The sequence below is a fragment of the Tenrec ecaudatus genome, chromosome 14, assembly GCF_050624435.1.
Source record: "Tenrec ecaudatus isolate mTenEca1 chromosome 14, mTenEca1.hap1, whole genome shotgun sequence".
NCBI classification, from domain to species: Eukaryota; Metazoa; Chordata; class Mammalia; order Afrosoricida; family Tenrecidae; genus Tenrec; species Tenrec ecaudatus.
The window spans coordinates 35634559-35653217 of NC_134543.1; positions in this window are offsets into that span (position 1 = coordinate 35634559).

The following is an 18659-nucleotide window of genomic DNA, read 5'->3' on the forward strand; positions in this document are numbered from 1 at the left end:
GTGGGGGCAGGTGAGTGGGGGCTGGAGAGGGGCGGGCCACACAAGCCTATGATCTTCCTGTGTAAGAGCAAATAGCATTACATTGAATCGTTTACCTTGAGTGTGCACAAGCACATGGCAGAAATCGACGCCTCCCAATGCCTGGTGATTCCCTGGGCTCGGAGGGGCTGAGTGCACACACGGAGTGCTCCAAATGTCCTGGGGTAATAGAAGGGAACAAAAGCAAAGGCCTGGAAATCCCTGGGGAGGGGGACGTGGGCTATCAGCACAGGGAGACCCACTATCACCTACACCCAGACTGGAACCCTTCCTGACCCCAGCGGCACTACAGGGAGCTCAAAGAGGCTGGGCCGGCCCTTAGGTGGTAGTCACCCGAGGTGGCCCTCCTACCCTCTAGAATCTTAAGGTAGAGGAAATGAGCCCAAAGCTACTTGAGAAGGGAAACAGCTGAATCCTCTCAGGCCCATTATTTCCCCAGGACACTGGAGGACGAAGCAGCCTTGGCTCTCCTGTGCTTCAGGCTGACAAGGACCAAGGAGGTGGTGCTGAGCTGGTGGGGATCTCCATTACAGACCTCTGTCACCGGGCAGGACAGGAGTCATTCAGAGAGCTGGAGGATCGGCCTGCACCAAGGCATGGCGGGGCATGAAGGTTGAGCCTTTCTTTGCCAACTCCCTGGGCCTGTTTCCCACCCTGTGCCCTCCTGGACCCCGGGGCATCTCTGGGGCAGGCAGCAGCTAGAGGTTCTGTCCTAGGTTGGCGGGACTTTTGTTGCTGTTGACCCTGCAGCCCACATTCTGACTCTTGGCTAAAGATCGTCCCTTGGGATGGCTCAAAGAAAGGCCCCCTTTGGGGCCCTGTGGGAGGACTTTCCTGGTCTGGAAGGGTCAGTGTTGGGGTGTGGTTGGAGCCTGTTGTGCTCAGGGGACACTGGTAGAACGGGGACCCCTGCAAGGCCAACAGAGAGTTTGAAGCAGACTTAAGATGGGCTTTACAGCCAATTGGCAACGCTCTGGCTATCCCAAGGGTAACGCTCTGGTAGGAAGTCTGCATGGCATGGGGGAAGGTAGCTTCGACTTGAGTTCAAAGTCTGTTTCACACCATTCTATCTTTGTGTGACGGTCCCTGGTCAGGACATGCAGTAATGGTAGCCACCACCCTGGCCTTTTGTGGAACGTGTGCAAGTAGCCAGTGGGATTAGATGACCCTGCGCACACCCCCTTCACCAAGTGTCACAATCTCATGGCCCATGAGGCCCTGGATTGGCGTGTTTAGAGGAGGGGGCAGGTCATCCCCCTTGGACTTTCCCCTTTTCTGCTGGCTGGGGGGGTAGGTTTGGTTAATGAGCGACAGAGCACAGGGTGCCTTGGGGTGGCCCAGGGGAGTTGGCTCTGAGCCTGTCTCCCACCACCACCACCTGCCCCCCCTTCCCCTCCGCAGGGTCTCCCACCCCTGCAATGCAGCCAACCATTTAATCAGGTCTGGCCAGACAGACTGGAAGGCTCCCTGACATTAGAGAGGGAGGGATCTGTAATCTTACCACCTCTGTGCAGATGACCCTTTCCTGAGCCTGGAGCCCTGAACCCTTCCTCCGGCCTGCTGGGCAGTGGCCAACACGTCGGGAGTGCTGGGAAGCAGGGCGAAACCCCGGCCTTCTCGTGAGGTTAGGTAAAGTTTGTGGCTCGGGAGAGGAGCGCCAATGGTCACATCAGCGTGACTGACATGGAAAACCATCTTTGAGGAGCCAGGATGGTGGCCCCTTGCCAGTCCATGAGAGGCAACTGCTGGGCAGTGAGTGACGAGGGTGCAGCCTCCATGCCGAGGTTGTTCCCAGCTGTTTTGACACACTGTCGAAGTCCAGGGCTCAAGGCACAGGGCTGCCAGTGATGACCAAACCCTTGGCTTGGGGTCCAGTGACATGAACTCCATGCTCCGGTCAAGCCTAAGGCAATTTTCTCAACACCCCAAGTCAGTCAAGTAAGCTGCCCCTGACTCCGAGTTGTACCTCATGCCAAGTGAGCTCATGCCACAGGGGAGCCATCTTTGCTAGCCCTCAGTTCCCAAGGGCACGGCCCACCCCACTGTGGTCCTGTGTCCCTGTAGGATAGAACAGAGCTGCATCCTGGGGCTCCTTGTGGCTGTAAATCCTCACAGAGGCAAACTGATTCCTCTGTCCACAGGACAGCAGCTGGTGGGTTAACCCCCCTGAACAATTAGGAGCTGAGTATTTTACTGGCTTGCCACAAGGGCTCCTTTCCCCAGGGGTAGAAGAGGGCCTACCGCCCATGTAGTACAGTGGTTCAGGCACTGGGATGCTTACTGAAAGGTCAGAGGTTCAAATCCACTAGCCGCTCTGCCAGAGGAAGATGAGGCTGTCGGCTTCCATGTAGAGTTATCGCCTTGGGATTCCACGCAACTCACTGAGTCAGTTCCTGCTCCCAGTGGCTTTCCAGGACAGAGTAGAACTGCCCTGGGGGTCTCCGAGGTTGGAGGATCAGGCAGCCTCATCTGGCTCCCAAGACTGGCGGGTGAGTGTGAACTGTGGTTGGCAGGCCCAGTGGGTAACCACGATGCCACCAGGGCACACTGGGACAGTTCTGCTCTGTCCTGTAGGGGTGTTAGGGGTCACAGTCAACTGGGCGGTGTTGCTCATGGTAAGGAGATGGTTTTGGAGTCAGAGGGAGCTGAGTTCAAATGCTTGTCCCAGTTTCACTCTGACCTCAGACTAAAAGCTTCACCCTTGGAGCCCCAGTGTCAAGCTGGGATGATGTGATCACTCCCTTTACTGTGGATTAAGAACAGTGGCCTAGCCACACAACGAAAGACTTCATGCACGGCCATGGCAAAGAAAAACTCCAGTGGACGCTCACAGTGACAGAAATGAACTGCAAAACTGTAACTCCGAGTGCAAGAAACCAGCCGCAGAAGGGCACCTACTGTGAGCCTCCCTGCGATGCGGCAATGACCGAGAGAGAGACGACGGTCAGCCAGCGGCATCGAGCTGTGCGCTTCAGTCTTGTGCCCTTCACGGGAGGGCAGCCACCATTTCAAACTAAAGATCTATCAAGCGGCTGTGTTCAATGACACACCGAAGAACCAGAAAATGAAGACCTGTACCCGGTTCACTATAGGCACTGCGTGCATGCGACTTGTTCTGGTGAGGACAGTTGATGATCATGACCTGTTAGCGGTTGACCCTGGCACTGCAGCCACCACTCATTCCTCAGTGGAAGCCTGAGAGCTGTCACCATGCCAAGCAGGTGTCAGCGGGGCTGCTAGACAAAGGTGAAGTAGGAAGAAAGGCCTGGCAACCCTCCCCCTAAAAAAACAGCCAATGAAAATTCTATGGTCACGGCAGTCTGCTCTTTGGTTCCCGGGGCCACTATGAGTTGAGGGCCACTTTCGTGGCAGCAGACAGCAACAATACTGACAAACCCTTCCCATAACCGGGGGACGCTGCTGTCCTTCCAGTTCCTGTTTCTAAAAGGAGCGAATGGACTTGGAGCGAGTGAGTTTCTGGACCAGGTCGAGTGGGATTTGAATTCCATCAGGACGATTCTCAGGCCTGCAGGGCTGTACTGCCGTTTGGTGCACAGACTTTTAGAAAAGAAACTCACTGCTATCCAGACCGAAGCACATTGTTGCCATTGAATCAATCCGGACCCCTGGACTGCCCGCGTGGGCAGAGTAGACTTGCACAGGGTTTCCAAGGCCCTGGGACCTTTCAGAAGCAAATGGCCAACAAATGGCCAACTCTTTCTTCCAAGACTCATCTGCCTGTGCTCTGATCGCCAACCTCTGAGTCCAGAGATGAGCGCTTTACAGTCTGCATCACTCAGGGACTCTGATCACCCACATTAGGAAACGGTTTTGGTTTTTTTTCCCTCTTGGCAGATGTAAAGTAAATCTTCTGTGGCTGGCTGGGGTCCCCACACTTTGTATGAGGTAGATGGGGAGAGGGACAAGCGGAAGTTGAGTTGGGAAGTCTGCGGGATGGAGAGAGGCCGGTCTGGGCTGTCGGGTTGGCCAGCACCAACAAGCCAGCTCTGTCCTGGGACTCACTGATGTGGGCTGCTTGTCTTTCTGCCCTAGACCACGGTCCCTTGGGAGTGTTCACAGGCCCCAACGGCTGGTGACCAGGGGTCTGACCTACCTGCCCCTCCGCACCCCACCCAGCTTCCATGGCCCTCACACTTGAGTGCCTGGGCGTGTCCCATGACCATCACAGTGCCACTCCCACCCTGTGTCCTCTTCCACTCTTTTGGGAAGTGACTTTAACAGCAGAGCTCTGGATCCTGACAGAGGGAGGTGGCGAGCTCAGCCGATAGACCTGGTCACCCCGAGGCGCTGCGGGTGGATTTTTCCAGAGCTGACCTTATGCAGCTGGGCAACTCAGCCTCAGTGCTCTGGCGAGGGCCCAAGTTTCCTGGTCAAGCGGCAGGGCAAAATTTAAGGAGGTCCCCTCGTGGGTAGCGCCGGGTAAGCACTGGACTGCGGACTGAAGGGCTGGTGATGCAAACCCAGCAGCTGCTGCTCCCGTAGAGATCTACAGCCTTGGACAACATGCATTGGCAGTGGATTTTGCTTTCCCCTACTGCCCCAAAGGTTAAGTGCAAGGCTACTTACTAACTGAAATGTGGGCAGTTGGAAGCCACCCAAGGCTCCTTGGGAGAAAAGACGTGACGAACTGCTAGTGTACACATCCCAGCCGAGAAAATCCTGGGCTATTGGTTCTGTAAGTTCGACTTGCCTTACACGTCAGAAGTAACTCAGTGGCCCACAGCAACAACCCACCCTCAACATCATGCCATGAATGCCCCCTTAAATCCTACTCCTGCCATCCTGACCCGCCTTACCTTCCCTCTGGCCCTGTCAAGTCGACCTGAGTTTGCGATCTGGCTCAACCATTTATAAGCTGCATGACCTGGGGCAACGTCACAGAACTTCTCTGCGACTTCTCCTGTCTGAGCATGGGACACAGAATGTTCAACCTGTCCGCCTTGGATCGTGGGATGCGATAAGACACTGGCGCACAGGGACTTTGGGAACGGAGGGGTCCTGGACAAAGCTTGGGTTGGAAGTGTTGGGGGTACCTTGCAGCCCTCGGGGTGACAGAGAGGCGTTTCTGCTCTTACAGCTTCCCTTCTTGGCTCGTCCTCTGATTTCCTGCCCCAAATGCACATGTGGTGAGCGTCCGTGTGTGCATGCGTGTGCGTGTGTGTTGCAGGTAACTTTTAAAATTGGATAGAATGAAGAGAACATGAGTTGTCACATGCATGCCTGTCACTTACTCTCATGGGATCACCCCTACAGAGCACTATCAGGGAGGGAAAGTCAGCTTGGGGGCGAGGCACTGTCTCCACCACACAGCTGCCCGGACTGAGCTGACACAGTCATGGAAATGAGCTAACTCAATGGGGCCAGACTAGCGTCTGCTTCTTTGATGGCTGAGATGCCTAGAAACTCTCAAAGGCAAGATCATTTGCACATGGGCTGGAGGAGGAGGTGATTGAGAATGTGGACCAGCCCCTTAAGTTCACCGTGGGGCAGAATGTCTCCTCTGCCTGCTTCCTCTTTGCGATGTTTCCACCTGATTTGATCAACCTGCCCCAGCCAAGGTACTTACATAATCTGGTGTCAATTTGAGACTATTAAGAGTGAATGGCGGGGCGGGGGGGGGGGAGAGTTTAGCCTGTCAATCAGGTCGCAGCTTGATGATCTCACTTGGAGGTGATATGGAGATAAATAGCTCACTGGAGGCCAGATAGGCTCTCTGCTTGGAGACATTCCTGTGAAAATAAGCCACTTGGAGCTACGCTGATAGAGCTGGAGCCCTGGAGCTGGAGGAGCCACATGGAGACCCACGCCAGCGCTGAGATGCTTCCACTGCCACTGGAACCACAAGACTTTCCCCCACTGGCTTATGGTCTTCCTGTATTCCACATCATTGCATGTGTTACGTGAGTCTGAAGAGGACTTTATAGATTGGTATTGGACATATGGGCTAATATTGGACTTACGGACTTGAACTGGATGAGCTGGGATGTTTTCTTCATATACAATTTCTCTTTATATAAAGCTCTTTCTTATACGCATATGAGTGACCATGACTTTGTTTCTCTAGTCCACCCAGACAACACACTAGGAGACTGGGGCGAGCTGCAGGGAGGACTGGTTTTACCCCTGGGGAAATGGAGGTACAGTGTGATACTGCACTGACCTCCCCTCCCATGGCCATATTGTGCCATGCTGAGGGACCTTGTTCTGCCCACTGAGTGGCCCTAAGAAGGGCCCAGCCTCATTGTCGCCCTGAAACTTCTACCTTCTAACCTCCGGGGCTGCTCTGGAAGGAACCGGCATGGCTGCTGGAGTAGGTGATCCCTCTTTCGGCGCCTCCATTTTGGAGAGAGAGGCCTATCATTAGGAACTTGCGTTCCAATATCTCCCCTACACCCAAGGAAGCCATTTACACCTGCTAATGTGAGGGAGCGAAGGAAGGGTGACAGGTTCTCAGCTCAAACTGTCCCCGATTACCTTACGCTGCAGGGAGAGGCCAGGGCTGGGGGTGCTGCATTAATCGGCTGGAGACGGCCGTCGCTTCAGGCCCTAGTTCTCCCTGTGTTGCTGACCGAATTACTGCCCAGCCCAGTGTGCACTGAGGTCTTGGGGGGCCGGCCAGCGGTGGAGTGCGTGAGACTTTCAGGCTGGGGTGGAAGATGAAGTAATGTTGGTGTCTGCGTTGCCCCTTCTCCGGCTCCTGCAGCTTTTGGTTCACCTGGTAGCAATAAGTGGGAGCTCCAACCAAGCTCACCAAGCGTTCTCTGAAGGTTTCTAGACTGGGCATCAGAAAGCTGGGCTCTGGCTTCCCCACCTTGAGTTACAAACCACCAGTGGGCTGTGGGGCCAATCCCAGAATGCGGTGCACGTGGGCATCACGCATTCACGCAGCTGTCAAGCTGTTCACCACCTGGGTTGGGGGCTGGAGGGTACAAGTCCCAACACGATCATCCTTTGCAGATGAGCCAGGTGGCCACTTCCTCTTGCCAAGCTTCCTGTCCTCTTGTCAGGAAGAGAGGCCTGGTGATCGACTTCTGTCTGGACTCCGGGCAATGAAAAGCTGATGGCTGGATGGATCCCTGAGGTCCCAGGGAGACCCCACCACGGGGATGGCACAGACCGGGCAGCGCCTGGTTCCTTTGGGCATGTGCCGTGGTGCCGTGGGTCTAGGGCTGGCTCGGTAACAGCTAGCAACAACAGCTCTTGTTTCTGAAAGAAAGGGTTGGGCCGGGTCTTGATCTCAGGCTCCAGGCGTATCTTAGAAGGCAGAGTGTGCAGAGCCAGTGTTCCTGTGCGTTGTGGAGCCACAGGCGACCACGGAGCCATCTGCGGGGCGGCTGAAAACCCCTAACTGGACTTCCGGACAGAAGGGAGTTTAGTGATGTCAGGTGACTCACACGGTCGCACCCAGGACCCCAGCAGTGGGCTGTCTCCACAGTCTTTGAAGTGGTGGCTTCACAACGTTTACGAACCGTACATCACATCAGACTGTCCTCTCACTGCCAGGTTGTGTTTTCCCAGTGTGCTGTTTTGAACGGCAACATGGAAACAACCGTCTGATTTTACTTTTGAATGTTTTCTTGTGGCTTGGGTGAAAGTGTACGGCGCACGTTAGTTTCCCATTCAGCAATGCGATGTTGGTCGCAATCCCCTCAATGCAACGCTCCCCTCCCCACTTCCTCTCCTGCCTCTCCGTTTCCATTAGCCCTCCTTCCGGCCCCTTCCTGACTTCTGAATCTTCTTTTGGGGCAAAGGCTGCCTTTTTGGTCACGTACCATTGATCGTTCTAAGGAGCTCATGTCCCAGGGGTCTGGTCACTGTATTTTTTAAAGAGTCTTATTGGCATTTAATTCATATATCATGCAAGCCAATCGGTCAATCATCTTATGAAGAGCTGTGCGATCATGCCCACCATCAATTTCAGAACATGTTCTTCTTATACCCATTGCTGCTAGCTCTCCACTCCTCCCACCCTCCAACCGCCCCTGCCTTGCGCCCAGGTCTTCATTAATCCAGCTACTGTCCCCATAGAGTTACCCAGGGCCAGTGGACGCGAGGAAGGCCCTCAACTGGATGGACTGACACGGGCTGGAACAGTGCGCTCCATCCCAGGAACGGTTGGTTGTGAGGGTGTCGCAGGACAGGGCCGTGTTCTGTTCTCTTGTGTGTAGGGTTGCTATGGGTCAGAACCAACTCGATGGCACACACAACAACAACATCTTGGATTTTCCAGAGAGAGAAGCATACAAAACACCAAGAAACAAAAACCAATGGATAAAACAGAGAAAAACCTCAATCTGAAAGAAAGCCTAAACTACTTTGAAAATGGGTCCAAAAGGAGGTCAAATAGGACAGTGTTACATTTTAACCTACGACATCTGCCTTCACTGCCTACCCAGGGCTCTCTGTCGGATAGCAAGGTCATTGACATCCCCAGGCTGCGGCCAGAGGGGAGTCACTGGAAGCTGAATCCCCGCAGGGACCCTGCACATGGATTTGGGGCTTCCACTGCCATCCACCGCCTGTGCTCACTGGGCATCCAGCTGTTCGCTTGAGAGGCCTGTCTTCTGTTTGGCTGAAAGGCAGGCTGCAGAAGTGACTTCCATTCCAGGTTTGAAGGGTGTCTGACGGCCACAGCCTTGAGTATTCCACCAGGTTTTTTTTTTTTTTTCTTGACCACTAAGTCTGGCCTTTTTGTGATTTTGAATTTTGTTCTGCAATTTTCTTCCACTCTCTCCGAGACCTTTTATTGGGGTTCCAATCAGAGTGGTTGGCAGTGGTAGGTGGGCACCATCTAGTTCTTCTGGCTTTCCTTTGGACAAATTGCTTCCTCGGGTTTAAATTGTTCTTCATTCTTCTTTGCTCCAGATGGGGAAGAGGCCAGTAGTTGTTGTTAGATGGCTGCAACTTTCTGACTTTAGCTGACTGGTGATGCTCAGAGTATAAGTGGGGCTGATGTTTGAAGTCTCAGGGAGGTAAGCTTTAGCTCAGTCTAGGGGAGAACATTCTATCAGGCTGAGCTGATCTTCTGAGGTTGTGAATTTTCTGTGTTGGTGAAGTTCAAGCCAAAACTTAGTGCTACGTGTGACCTCTGAACCAGAAGCATTATCGAGTAATTTCCCAGTCCTTTACTGACAGTAGCCTCCTGCCCTTTACCCTTGCTTCCTTCAACCTGACTCAGCATTTTAATACTTGCCATATTCATTTATTTCTGGACTTGTCTGCCGTTTAGCTCACCAAACCTGAAGGTGAGACTGACACGGCAGGCACCTTAGCTCTTGCTCATGGGTCTGTCTCATGTCAAGACCAGTGCCTGGCACTTAGCAGATACCCAGCAAATATTATTTCATTGACTGAATAACCTTCAGTATGGGCTTCATGGTCCTCCATTCTAAGAGGCCATCACTGGCAGGGGATCGTTGCTGTTGCCTTCTATTGCGTCTGCTCCGACTCACGCCAGGCCCTGCACAGTCTTCAAGATCATGGACTTGAGCCCATTCTCGTGGCTATTGTGTTAATCCACTTAACTGTTGGGTTCCCTCCAGCTTGCCGTCTTTTTGCTTTACCAACAGAGTGACTTTTTCCAGTGATTGGTCTTTTCTGATGATGCAGCCTCAGTAAGCAAGGTGAAGTCTCTCTTTGGAGAGCATCCTGTTTGCTCAAGGGCAGGCAAAGCATTACTACTAGGGGTTCCAGGTCATGCACAGGCTTCTTCTTCTTCTTTTTTTTAATGATAAATTTATCATTTAATTTTCATTCTTTTTAAAAATGTCACCAAGAAAACAAAAAAAATATTGGCAGAAGTGTAACTTTAGTTTATGAGTATCAGTATAAACAATCTCAATTACTCAAATAATTCATTTTTTCATACTTATGAATCTTTTCTTTTTAAAGAAATCATTTTATTGGGGGCTCATACAATTCTTATCACAATCCATCCATCCATCCATCCATTGTGTCAAGAACATATGTACATTTGTTGCCATCATCATTCTCAAAACATTTGCCTTCTACTTGAGCCCTTAATATCTGCTGCTCATTTCCCCCCTCCCCCAACCTCATGTACCCTTCATCATTCATAAATTACTATTATTTTGTCATATATTACACTGTCCGATGTCTGCCCCTGCCTTCTTCTCTGCTGTCCCTCTCCCAGGGAGGAGGCTATACGTAGATTCTTGTAATCAGTTCCCCCTTTCTACCCCACATTCTCTCCACCCTCCAGGCATCACCACTCTCACCACTGGCCCTGAAGGAGTCATCTGTCCTGGATTCCCTGTGTTTCCAGTTGCTCTCTGTACCAATGTACATCCTCTGGTCCAGCCAGATTTGTAAGGTAGAATTGGGATCATGATAGTGGGTGGGGAGGAAGTATTTAAGAACTAGAGGAAAGTTATATGTTTCATTGTTGCTACCCTGAACATTGACTGCACAGGCTTATTCTAAACAAAACATATATGAACATGTTTCCATGGTCAGAGGATGAATGCAAAGAAAATCTCTCTCAATACATGCATCTTAGTCATGTTCTCACTGTCACCAAGCCAATTCTGAACCTTTATGGGAGCAGATGTGGAGAAAGGGGAGACTCCCTACTCCTATACAGAGTTACAGCCTCAGAAGCCCCAGGGACAGTTTTATCCCTCCTATAAGCTCAGAATTGACTCAGTGGCAGTGAGCTCTTTAGTTTCCTGGAGCAGAAAGCCTCATCTTTCTCCCACAGAGCAGCTGATGGGTTCAAACTGCTAACTTTGTGATTAACAGTCCAACGCATAACCTACTACCACACCAGGGTTCCTGCTAGTCTCATTAGGATGTCTTGGAAAACAACAGCAATAACAACAGCAACTTAACATTCCATCAAAAATAGTAGCTCACCTCCATGATACAATCGCTGAAGACAAATGGACGCTTAAGCAAATGTGGCGAAGAAAGCTGATGGTGCCCAGCTATCAAAAGATTTAGCATTTGGGATCTTAAAGGCTTGAAGGTAAACAAGCGGCCATCTAGCTCAGAAGCAACAAAGCCCACGTGGAAGAAGCGCACCAGCCTGTGTGACCACGAGGTGTCACAGGGATCAGGTATCAGGCATCATCAGAACAAAAACTCTTACCACAGTGAATGAGGCAGGGAGTGCGGAGTGGAGACCCAAAGCCCATTTGTAGGCCACTGGGCATCCCCTTATAGAAGGGTCTCGGGGAGGAGATGAGCCAGTCAGGGTGCGAGGTAGCAACGATGAAATATACAACTTTCCTGTAGTTCCTAAATGCTTCCTCCCTCCCACTATCATGATCCCAATTCTACCTTGCAAGTCTGGCTAGACCAGAGGATGTACACTGATACAGATAGGAACTGGAAACACAGGGAATCCAGGACGGATGATCCCTTCAGGACCAGTGGTGAGAGTGGCAATACTGGGAGGGTAGAGGGAGGGTGAGTTGGAAAGGGGGAACAGATTACAAGGATCTACATGTGACCTCTTCCCTGGGGGACGGACAACAGAAAAGTGGGTGAAGGGAGATGTCGGACAGGGAAAGATATGACAAAATAATAATTTATAAATTATCAAGGGTTCATGAGGGAGGAGGGAGAGGGAAGGGAGGGGAAAAATGAGGACCTGATGCCAGGGGCTTAAGTGGCATCTCAAATATTTTGAGAATGCTGAGGGCAATGAATATACAAATGTGCTTTACATAATTGATGTATGTATGCATTGTGATAGGAGTTGTATGAGCCTCTAATAAAATGATTTAAAAAAAAGAAAAAAGAATCGTGGCTTTCAATGGGCTCTGCTGGGCTAGTTCAGTCCAAGGGAGCGAGGTCAGCTCATAATGACTGTTTTTTGGGGGACTGCAAAGGGATCATCAAGATGGACACAAGATGATCACAGGGACTTCTTATGAAGAAGTTAAAGTTAAATAAAAAAAAAAGGAGAACTTCTCTGGTGCGAAAACGAGCTGGAAAGTGGCACGAGGGAATTCTTTCCTATGGCTGAGGGCAGGAAGTGCTGTCCTGCGGGGGGGAGAGTCGGTAAGCCTTACCCCATCCACCCTTCTGCTCTGGCCTTGCTCCTTCGGATCTTATTTTGTCCCCCAAACTCAAAGAACGTTTCAAAGGAACCCAACCTGAGTCCTTGAGGCTGCCAACACTGCCGTGTGTGGACATGGTGTCGGTTGAGTAGGGGTAGAATTCTTCAGGGAAGGGTTAGAGGGACGGAAACACCACCTTCAGTGGCCTCGACCCGCAGGTGTACGGATGCGCACGGATGGGGGCGTGGTGGACAAACACCAGCTTCACATTTTGATATCTTTGTTTGATAAATGTTTTCGGGATTTTACAGTCACACCCTCTGATCAACACTCTTCTAAGACTGGCGCGTTGGCTTTGGGCTGGCTGTGCTTTGTGCATGTAGTGTTTTCCCAAACACCAGTGTGAGGGCATCGTCTTCTTTTGATGCTGCCCAGCTTTGTAGATCCTTGGGAACGCTGACTCTGCAGGATGGTGTAAGGAGCTTTGGCGTGGTGCATGGCTAAGGAAGAGTGGCTTGGGCACCAGGAATCCCATGCGTGGCCTCTTTCCTTGGCTGTGCCAATCCCTCGGTGATTCGCTGGATCTTGTTGGATTGGAGCTGCTTCATCTGTGTCAGGAGAAAGTGGGATTGTGGTATCGTCAATGCTCTTTCCAACTGGCCTCAGCTACATGGTGCTTGCACTTAGGCCTCTGTTCTCAAGACTGTTTGTACAACTCGCTTTTATAAGGGGTTCTAGGCTCAATAAGTCAAAAAATGAAAATTAAGTAGCTAGTAAATACAAGAGCAAATGAAATATTGTGTCCTGCACGGACAACCATGAGCTTCAGCAAAAGACTTCTTTAGCGTTAAAACAAAGAAAGAGATGTTACCTTGATTGACGTCGTGGCTTTTTTAAATCACTTCCTAGGCATGTTAGAGCGAGATGATGGAAAGGGAGGTAGAGTAACAGGTGACTTCCAATGGAAGGGGCGGCAAGAGAGGGTTGAAGATATCACGAATTGCCAGAAGAATGAACAAATTAGCCTCAGGGAAAACAACCAATCAACCGGAATGTTCCTTAGCATTGAGGACGGCCAGACTGGCTTGCTGATTTTGGACACGTCATCAAGAAAGGCCCATCACTAGCAAAGGGCACCATCCTGCTTAAAGCAGCACGTCAGCAAAAGGAGGGAATGCCTTCTTGAAGGAAGACAGCCTGACACCACGCCCACAGCCACGGACTCACCACACACACACCAATTATTATGAAGGTGCCACCACGTGGCTTTCTGTTACACGTAACAAGTCATCGCGAGTGCAGTTGACTCCATGATACCAACACCAAACAACGAAGAACCCCAAGGGGGACCCTGAGAAAGCTGTTGATGGAATAATTACCAGGTCAAGTTTGGGTAGTTCTGACAGCATTAAGCCAACCCTGGCTGCAAGATGGCTCTTCCTGGCTGGTGTCTATAGGTGTGGAAGGCACAGAGATGGGAAACAAAAAAATTTTTTTTTAAATTAAGGTATGTTTGGGATCGGCCCTACATATTCCTTTTCCTCCATGTCCCTGGAAGAGATCTCTTTGGTGTCTCCAAGTGCTACCCAAATAGCACCCACAATAGCAACAAAGTCAGAATCACTATTGGGCACGTCTGTCACAGGGTGGATCCTGACTCATGATGACCCAATGAGACAGAATAGAGCTGCCCTTGGTACCCTTTAGGGGGAGCAGGAGGTCTCCCTCTTCTCCCTGGGAGCAGCTAATGTGTTTGAATTGCTGATCTTGTGGTTAGCAGCCCATCATATGGCCCACTACGTCACCAGGTGGACAAACAGGTATAGAGTATCATTTTCAGCTTATATGTTGGTTGGGAACAACCTGGAACTGGTTGCTGTGACGTGGATTCTGACTCACGGTGGCCCAGGAGTGGCAGGATAGAACTGCGCTCCATAGGGCTTTGTTGGTTGAATTCTTTTTTAGGAAGTGGGTCAACAGACTGTTGTTTGAGACACCCCTGGGGCCCTTGAACTGCCAACCATTCAGTTAGCAGCTGACCATGTTTGCCATCTGTATCATACAAGGACTCTCACAGACTAGTACAGTCATTAACTGCTCACTGTCAATGAGTCAGGCTGACTCATCTCCATCCTATAGGGCAGGGTAGAACTGCCCCGGTGAGTTTCCAAGATGGTAACTCTTTACAGGAGTAGAAAGCCCCCATCTTTCTCTTGCAGAGGGGGGCTGGTAGTTTGTTTCAAACTATTGACCTTGCAGTTAGCAGCCCCATGTGTAACCACCAGGGTTTTGGAATCATCAATTCATCAGACTAAGTTTTGTACTAGTTGGAACGTTGCATGTGGCACACTAAAGGGCTCCCTTGACAGTTTGCTAATGAGAGGACAGCCCAACTTGTGATGCTTTGCTAATGGATGGTGCATTCCATCCGAGGGAGGGAGAGATTGCCCGGGGACAATGTCCAGGGACTTTTGCAACTCCCACAGACCTGGTTCTCGGGGGACAGAGGGACCTGTCTACTACTCCAGACATCCCCCATGACTGGCACCCCTTGGAATTGTGTAGCACAGCCTCCTGCACCCCGAAGGACTCACACTGGCTGTACAGACCTTGAGATGGGCAAAAAGATAAAAAGGTGTCAAGGTCACTGCCCATAGGTTTAAGCCTGTCCTCAGATCTAATGTATATGCTCTCTATAGTGTGTTTATTTTAAAATGTGAGGCAACATTTAAAATTAAAGAGGTTTTAATAAGCATTTTCTCTTGAGGTGTGTGTTATTTGAAACATAACAACCCAGCTTTCTGCCATGATTTGGCTGATCTGACCACATGCTGCGGATAGTCTCTTTTTGATGTTGGCCATGGAATCTGCTACGTAGAGCCGAGTAGTGGCTGTCTCTTAGAGAGCGGCCTGTGCTGTATAGCTTGCCCCAATCCCCACCACTTCCTACCAATCCCCCCTGAGGCTGAATGCCGATCTCCCCCCTGACTCTTTCCCCTCACCTCGAGGGAGAGATTTTTCTGTATTCCTATGTCTATCAAGAAGGAGAATGCCTGGAACGATGATGGAAGCAGTGATACTATGAAGGGGGGGGGGGGAAGGTATGGAGAAAAGGGGGAGAAAAGGGGAACTGATCGCAGTACAAGTCCGACCCCCATTCCCCATCAGGAGGACGAACAACGGAAACATGGCTGAAGGGAGACATCAGTCAGAGTAAGACATGAAAAAAAATTATCAAGGGTTCACAAGGACGGGAGGCAGGGGAGGGAAAAAAAGATGAGGAGCCAATTCCAAGGGCTCAAGTAAAAAAAAAGGTTTTAAGAATGATGATGGCAACAGATGTCCAAATGTGCTTGACACAATGGATGTATGGATGGATTGTGATAAGTGTTGTAGGAGCCCCCAATAAAATGATTAAAAAATTAATCAATTAAAAAAAAGAAAATGATGGCAACCTATGTACAAATGTGTTTGATACCGTTGATGTATGGATTGTTACAAGAGCTGTAAGAGCCCCCAGTCAGATGATTTATTTAAATAAAATGACAAGAAAAATCAATCAGTTGGATTGAAGATGCCTAAGTGTATACCTACTGGGCTGGTTGAGTCTGTATAAAACAAGGCAGCCATCGTCTTAAAAGCAGTTCCAAAAACAAAAATCAAAAAACAAAAACCACAGCAATTCCACCCCGAGTTTGTTTAAAGGTTTATAGGCTCCCCAACGACCCTCTTACCCCCACCTCACCGAAGAGGAGACAGACACAAAGAGGTGGTCCCATGTGTCCCAGGTCACACGCATAGCCAAGATCTGGAGGGTGGAGAACTGACATCGTGTCTGTTCCGTCTGCACTAGGAATCTTTGAGGAGGCAGATGCCCCTGGCGGGGGTGGGGGAGATAGGGAGCTGTGTGTGTTTGGATGGATTGAGAACCTTCACAACAACTTATACTCCCTGGCTTCTTTGGCCCGGCACCCAGGGCTGGATGAGCTCGCAGTAGGCGCACAAGAACTATCTGCCTCGCCATGTATGTGCCTTGGAGAGTCTCCGAACCCTGACCAGGCTGTGCTTGCTGAACTCATTTCTCTGTGGACCACATCCTGCTGGGGGTTTAGGTCAGGCCCTTGGTCAGAACTGGGCCAGGCCAGGAGGACTGCTGAGGTCAGCCCAGACTTTTCCACACCTCTCTGTTTCAGGTTTGGAAACTGTTTCCTCCTCCACCCACAGTCTGCCCCTGCCCCCACCCCCAGCAGGTGATAAGGTTGGAATTTGACCGTGAAGTTGACAAAGCCAGAAGGAGGAAGCAGCGGTCAGATCCTGTGGTGGGCTGTCTGGGTGTCTGTGCTCAGAGGGCGGGGTGGCAGCTGCGTGGACAGTGTACTCATCCCCACTGAAGAGTGGGAAGCAGGGAAACAAGTCGGGTGCTTGATGGCAGCCATTGTTTGTTGCCCATGCTTAGGGCCCATTTGCCATTGAGTCGGTTCCGACTTAGAGCTAACCTATAGGGCAGGGTAGAACTGCCTGAGTGAGCTTCCAAGATTGCAGCTGGTTTATAGGAGTAGAAAGCCCCATTTTCCTCCCAGACAGTGGCTGGTGGCTACGAACCGCTGACCTTGTGGTTCTCAGCCCTGCGCGTATCCCTGACGTCATCACACCTCCCACGTGCCTTCACTTGCTTGGAATCAAACCAACCCGGAGATAAGGCTTTGAACGCAAGATGTTTAGTTGGGAAGTGACCCCAAGACACAGATGGGAGAACGGGAAAGCGGGTTGGAGAAGTGGGGGACTGTGAATAAAGGACTCGTAACAAGGGAGGAATCAGCTCAGAGACCGCGTTCTTGCCTTCTGTACGGACCTGCGGGGGTCCTCTTCCTGGCCAATCTGTGCGCTTCATGCGTAGCTCCCACTGGTCTATCAGGGTGCTGGGGTGCTGAACAGGTTTGGTGGAGTTTCCAGACGGAGCTCAAGTAGGAAGAGACCTGGCGATTTACTTTCCAAAGTCCATCAGTGAAAACTTATGGTTCACAATGGCTCGCTCCACCAACGGCCATGGTGACGTCTCAGGACCACCTGTGTTCCCTTCTTCTGTGCATAGGTGGTTGAGTCGAGCTCCGTTAACAACAAGGTGTACGTCGTTGTCACCATGAGTGGCTCAGACTGATCCTTCAGGGAAGATCCGGAGCCGGAGAAGGACACATGCCTCTCAGATATACTTACCCCAGAGCCCAGGGCAGGAGGTACTCGTACACCAACGCTCTCAGTCATGGGCTGACGGTGGCTAGCCACTCCGGGTCAGCTGGGAGGGGACCAAAGGGGACTCCAGTGGCCAGCGAGCCCTTTGGGCAAGATTTGCATGTAGGCATAGACATCACTGCCATGGCGAAGGCTGGGGACACGAGTGGGACACCAAGAGCATGTCTACAGGGGCATTTTGAGAGAGGCCGAACCTCAAGCTGGCAGCCCAGGGTGGTGTCCAGCGGTCATTACAAAAAGAATACCGGCCTTGCATCAATCCGACAAGCTGCCGTTCAACTTAAACCCATTGCCGATGGGTAGAACCCTGCTCATAGCAAGCCGCAGGGTGGACTAGGAAGGCTCCGTAGGGTTCCCAAGGCAGTAGTCTGCATGGAAACAGCCACGTCTTCCTTCTGCAGAGCGTAGCGGCTTCAAATACCCACAGGTTTAGGCCACAGTGTAGTGGGTTGGTTCTCTAGGTGGGCTTAGCTAGGTGGTTCTTCCGGTTGAAGCTAGGTTCACATGGACCTCTGCGGCCAGCTGGCTAAGAGCCAGCTGGTCTGAGATGGCCTCATCTGAGATCACCTGATCTCTGTCCCCCATGGACTCACCTCCTCCAGCAGGTGCCCTGGGACAAGCATGACCAGAGAATCTGAGTAAGCTGGAAGCGCTCAGGAGACTTAGGCTCTGAATTCTTGCACCACATTCGCGGAGCCAAAGAAGCGGGAGGTGGGAACAGGCCAGATACCCCTCCAAGGGAGGAGCTACCAAGTTACCCGTACTAAGTGTGGTTATTTTTGCAGATAACAATTACGTGTCCGATGCCTTCCGACGTCGTGTGATCTGGTGGTCCATCAAAGCGGTTACTTGTTCTACCATTTTAGACCTACTCCCTGCCATCGACTTGATGCCAATGCATGGTGCCTCTGGAGAACTGGGTCCTGTGGAAATGTCCCTGTGAATGTCTGAGACTAACTCTTCACAGGAGGAGAAAGTCCTGTCTTTCTCCCTGGGAACGACTAGTAGTTTTGAACTGCTGACCTAGCAGCTAGCCACCAAACGTGTGACCACTGCGCTACCAGTGCTCCTAATTTAGACTTCTCCCTGCCATTGAGCTGATGCCGATTCTTAGCAACCCTTTAGGACAGGGTGGGACTGGCCCTGTGGGGTTCTGAGGCGGATGCTCCCTTGTGGGAAGAAAGCCTCATCTTACTCCTGTAGAGGTGCTTGGCTTAGAACTGCCAACCTTGTGGTTCACAGCCCCATATGTCACCGCCACACGACCAGGGCCCCTTTCAGTTAGACTGAGTGGAAGTCAAAAGTTGTCTGGCTTAAGTGCGA